Raw genomic sequence first — 5,330 nt, 5'->3', positions numbered from 1 at the left:
GCCTCTCACTGTTGTGGCCTCTCCTGTTGCGGAGCACAGGCTCCGGACGTGCAGGCTCAGCGGCCATGGCTCACGGGCCCAGCCGCTCCGCGGCATGTGGGATCTTCCTGGACCGGGGCACGAACCCGCGTCCCCTGCATCGGCAGGCGGACTCTCAACCACTGCGCCACCAGGGAAGCCCTTAATTTACTTTTTGGCTGTGTTGGGTCTTCGTTTCTGTGCGAGGGCTTTCTCTAGTTGCAGCAAGCGGGGGCCACTCTTCATCACGGTGTGCGGGCCCCTCACTATCGCGGCCTCTCTTGTTGCGGAGCACGGGCTCCACACGCGCAGGCTCAGTAGTTTGTGGCTCACGGGCCTAGTTGCTCCGTGGCATGTGGGGTCTTCCCAGACCAGGGCTCGAACCCGTGTCCCCTGCATTGGCAGGCAGATTCTCAACCACTGCGCCACCAGGGAAGCCCCGGAAGGCATAGTTTTAAAAGCTATCTGAGTTTCTTGAATGAATCATGGACCCTTTCCTACATAATCTTTGGAATCTTCACATTTCTCTGGTCTTGCCTCACTTCTCTAATCCTGGAATCCCTCAAACTTTGCCTAAGGATCTGGATTCTTGGCTTAGGTTCTGCCATTTCTTATGTCCCACTAAAACAAAGAGATCTTTAAGAAGTTCTGAACAGGTTAGAATCACCTATATGTTCTTTCTTTTCTAGAATACTTACAAAAAACTCTCAATAATGCTGAAAGTTAGTAAAAATTGTATTCTTTATGTCTTATTTATACTCTGAGATAGAAATTTCAACAGAGTATTAACACAGTGTGAACAGAATAAGAAGTAGAGGAAGTATTTGGTACGTAATAATCAAGGAATTCTTTCAGTATTGAACTCATACCTGACATATTGCTTTGTACCTAAAGTTTTATTGCCTGTGTTGAATCATAATAATTTGAGAAACTTAGTTATCACATTAAAAAAAGCTTTTCAGCTGCTAGCTTGAGGAATATTTCAGGTCCAAGTTGATTACCCATCCCACAGACTCCTCTGGCACTTGCTTTCCATGACAGCATTTTTACACTAGTACATTGTTATTGCCTATTTACTTGTCTGTATCTCACATTAGACTCTGCTCAGTGGGCAGGCATCTTGTTTGTCTGGTTAACAGCTGTGTCCCCCAGCATGTCCCACAGTCTTTGGCATATTGTAGCATTTCCTAATTATGTTGAACGAATAAATGAATGAATGATTTCTCCAAGTAGCATTTTTTAAAAGGAGAAGCCAAATAGGGAATAGGGTTTAGAAAAATAAAGAAAGCAAGATGGTCTTACCACCAGTTCTGCACTCTTGATGAGCGTGTGAACACACACATTTGCATAAATACCTATGTAAAAATAGGTAATACATTTCAAACGGCTCTATGGATTCTTTCTCTTCAGTAGCACACAAGATCTTTCATGTTCTTCAGAAAGCAAATCAGGCAGGCATGAGCAAGCACCCAAACACATACAAATACTAGATATTTCCCATGGTTTCTGGTCTAGTTACCAAAAAGAGAAGCTTCAGGATCATAACTGCAACTGTTATTTAATGGTTTTTGAAACCCTAGACATCTTCATATTCTCAAAAGAGCAGCTTTTGGTTTCATTGATTTTCTCTATTTTTCTATTTCATTTTTGCTTTTATCTTTATTACTTTCTTCTGCTTCCTTTGGGTTTAATTTTCTTTTCTTTTACTAGTTTCTTAAAATGGAACTGTAGATCATTGATTTGAGACCTTCTTTTCCCCTAAGTGCTTCTTTAGCTGCAGCTCATAAATTTTTCTATGTTGTGTTTTCATTTTTAATTCAGTTCAAATGCTTTCTAATTTTCCTTTTGATGTCTTCTTTGACCCATGGGTTATCCAAAAATATGTCATTTAACTTCCAAATATTTGGGGATTTCCCAGATACCTTCCTATTATTGATTTCTAAGTAATTCCTTTGTGGTCAGGGAATATACTTTGTATAATTTGAATCCTTTTACATCTATTGGTACTTGTTTTATGGCCCAGAATATGGTCTATCTTGATAAATGCTCCCGTGCCCTTGAAAAGATTGTATATACCACTGTTGCTGGTGAAGTGTTATATAAATGTTAATCAGATCAAGCTGGTTGACAGTGTTATTCAAATCATCTGTGTCCTCACTGATTTTCTCTACTTGTTCTGTCAACTTCAGAGAGAAAGTTGTTGAAATCTCCAACTATAATTATCAATTTATCTATTCCTTCTTGCAGTTCTTGCTTCATGCAATTTGAAGCCTTGTTATTAGGTGCATAAACATGTAAGGTTGTTATATTCTCTTGATTAATTGGCTCTTGATCAGTATGAAATGTCCCTCTTTATCCCTGGTAATATTCTCTTATCTGAAATCTACTTTGTCTGATAATAATATAGCCACTATCAAAAGCTTTTGATTAGTGTTAGCATGGTATATCTTTTTCCATTCTTCTCCTTTTAACTTACTTATGTCTTAATATTTAAAGTGGATTTCTTATAAGCATCATAATTGTGTCTTTTAAAATTTTTTATTCAATTTGATAATCTCTGCCTTTAATTGGAGTGTTTAGACCTTTTAAATTTAATGTGATTGTTGATATGGTTGTGTTTAATCTACCATCTTGCTTTTTGCTTTATATTCTGTCCCCTTCTTTTTCTCTCTTCTGTTGGATTGAACATTTAGGGTCCTTTTTACTTCTGTTTTTGTTTATTAGTCATAACTCTTTTAGAAAAAATAGTGATTGCTTTAGGGTTTATAGTATACATCTTTAACGTAGCACAGTCTATCTTTAACTAATGTTTATCACTTCACATATACTTTAAGACACTTACAGCAGTGTACTCCCATTTCCTCCCCTCAATCTGTGTTTTCATGCATTTGACTTCTATATGTATTATAAAGTCCATAACACATTGTTAATATTTTTTCTCTAAAAAGTCAATTATCTTTTAAAGAGATTTTAAAAATAAGAAAACAATTATTTTACATATAGCCACCTATTTTCCCTTTTTGATGATCTTCATGCCTTTGCAGAGATCTAGATATCCATCTGGTATCATTTTTCTTCTGCCTAAAGGACTTTTTTTTTAACATTTCCTGTAGTGCAGCTCTGCTGGTTTTTTGTTTTTTGCTTTTTATGCCTGAAAAATTCTTTATTTCTTCATTTAAAAAATATTTATGCATTTATTTATTTTTGGCTGCATTGGGTCTTCGTTGCTGCTGCGCACAGGCTTTCTCTAGTTGCGGCGAGTGGGGGCTACTCTTTGTTGCAGTGCACGGGCTTCTCATTGCAGTGGCTTCTCTTGTTGCGGAGCACAGGCTCTAGGCGCACGGGCTTCAGTAGTGGTGGCGTGTGGGCTCAGTAGCTGTGGCGCATGGCCTTAGTTGCTCCATGGCATGTGGGATCTTCCCAGACCAGGACTCGAACCCGTGTTCCCTGCATTGGCAGGCAGATTCTCAACCACTGTGCCACCAGGGAAGTCCCTTCTTCTTCATTTTTGAAAGCTATTTTTGCCAGGTATAGAAGTCTAGGTTAACAATTTTTTTTGCTTTCAGGATTCTGCCCCACTGTCTTTTGGCTTGCATTGTTTTTGTACAAAAGCTGCCATTCTTGTATTTGTTCTTTTGTACATAATGTGTTATTTTTTCCCCCCTCTTGCTTCCTCAAGGTTTTCTCTTCTTCAGGATTCTGCCCCACTGTCTTTTGGCTTGTATTGTTTTTGTACAAAAGCTGCCATTCTTGTATTTGTTCTTTTGTACATAATGTGTTATTTTTCCCCCCTCTTGCTGCCTCAAGGTTTTCTCTTCACTATTGGTTGTTAAACTATTTGATTATGATGTGCCTTGGGGTATTTTTCTTCCTGTTTCATGTGTTTAAGGTTTGTTGTACTTCTTGGATCTGTGGATTTATAGTTACAGTCAAATTTAGAAAAATTTCAGCCATTATTTCTTAAATTTTCTGTTCCCCTCCTCTCTCTTCTCTCCTTCATGGACTCCAACTACACATATATTAGATTGCTTGAAGGTGTTCCACAGTTCACTGATTTATTTATTTAAATTGCTTATTTATTTATTTATTTTTCTGCATTTTTTTCTCCCTGTGTTTCATATTGGATCATATTTCTATTGCTCTATATGGAACTTCACAAATCTTCGCTTCTGTAGTGTCTAACCTACTAATCCCATTCCATGTTTTTGTTTTTTTTTTTCTCTGTGCCACGCAGCGTGTGGGATCTTAGTTGCCTGACCAGGGATCAGACCCAGGCCACCACCAGGGAAGCCTGTGAATTTTACCTTGTTGATTGCTGGGATATTTTTGTATTCTTGAGTTCTTTTCTGGGGTGCAGTTACTTGGAGATAGCTCGCTCCTTTTGAGGCTTGCTTTTAAGTTTTGTTAGGTGGGGCCGATGCATTCATTAGTATTGGGCTGGCGCTGCACTTTTACTCAGGCAGTACCCTTCTAACTACTCTACTGATGCATCACAAGGTTGAATTATAAGGTTTTCCACTCTGGCTGACTAGTCCTGGTCCTATATAACCTCTGAGGATTTTCTCCCTCTGTCCTTTAGGGTGGTTCTTTCTCTGGCCTCAGGTAGTTTTCTTAAACACATGTGTTGATCAGTACTCAGTTGCAGACTTGAGGGGGACCATCTGTAGATCTCTGGAAGCCTCTTCCAGTGCAGCTGTTTCTTCTCTGGTACTCTGCCCTGCAAACTCTAGCCACCTTGGCCTTCCCAGACTCTCAGCTCTTTAATTCAGGAAATCCATTAGGCTCCTCCTAGGTTCCTCCTCCCTGTACTCCAGCCTGGAAACTCCAGGCAATAAGCTGGGGCAATCATAGGGTTCACCTCATTTGCTTTTGCTCTCCCAGGGATCACTGTCCTCTGCTGCCTGATGTGCAACACCTGAAAACATGGTTCATATATATTTTGTCCATTTTTTTTTTTCAAGTTGTTTCAGGCAGTAAGGTTAGTCTGGTTCTCGTTATTGCATCTTGGCTGAGAGCTGAAGTCTAAAGAACCAAGAGAGCTTAATTGTATAAAATACAATTTATAAAACTGTAATTGGACTAAGCCCTTATTTTTGTATAAAAATATCATAGAGGGCTTCCCTGGTGGCGCAGTGGTTGAGAGTCCGCCTGCCGATGCAGGGGACGCGGGTTCGTGCCCCAGTCCGGGAGGATCCCGCGTGCCGCGGAGCGGCTGGGCCCGTGAGCCGTGGCCGCTGAGCCTGAGCGTCCGGAGCCTGTGCTCCGCGACGGGAGAGGCCACAACAGTGAGAGGCCCGTTTACCGCAAAAAAA

General features: G+C 40.3%; 1 protein-coding gene across 3 annotated transcripts in view; it reads right to left on the bottom strand.

Annotated features, from left to right (window-relative positions):
- Window positions 1-5,330, bottom strand: part of NTN4 (netrin 4) — a 106,624-nt gene that overhangs the window by 72,270 nt on the left and 29,024 nt on the right. The window lies entirely within an intron of this gene.

Source organism: Neophocaena asiaeorientalis, unplaced genomic scaffold (genome assembly GCF_003031525.2).
Source record: "Neophocaena asiaeorientalis asiaeorientalis breed wild unplaced genomic scaffold, Neophocaena_asiaeorientalis_V1.1 scaffold92, whole genome shotgun sequence".
NCBI lineage: Eukaryota > Metazoa > Chordata > Mammalia > Artiodactyla > Phocoenidae > Neophocaena > Neophocaena asiaeorientalis.
This window is presented reverse-complemented; position numbering and strand designations above follow the sequence as displayed.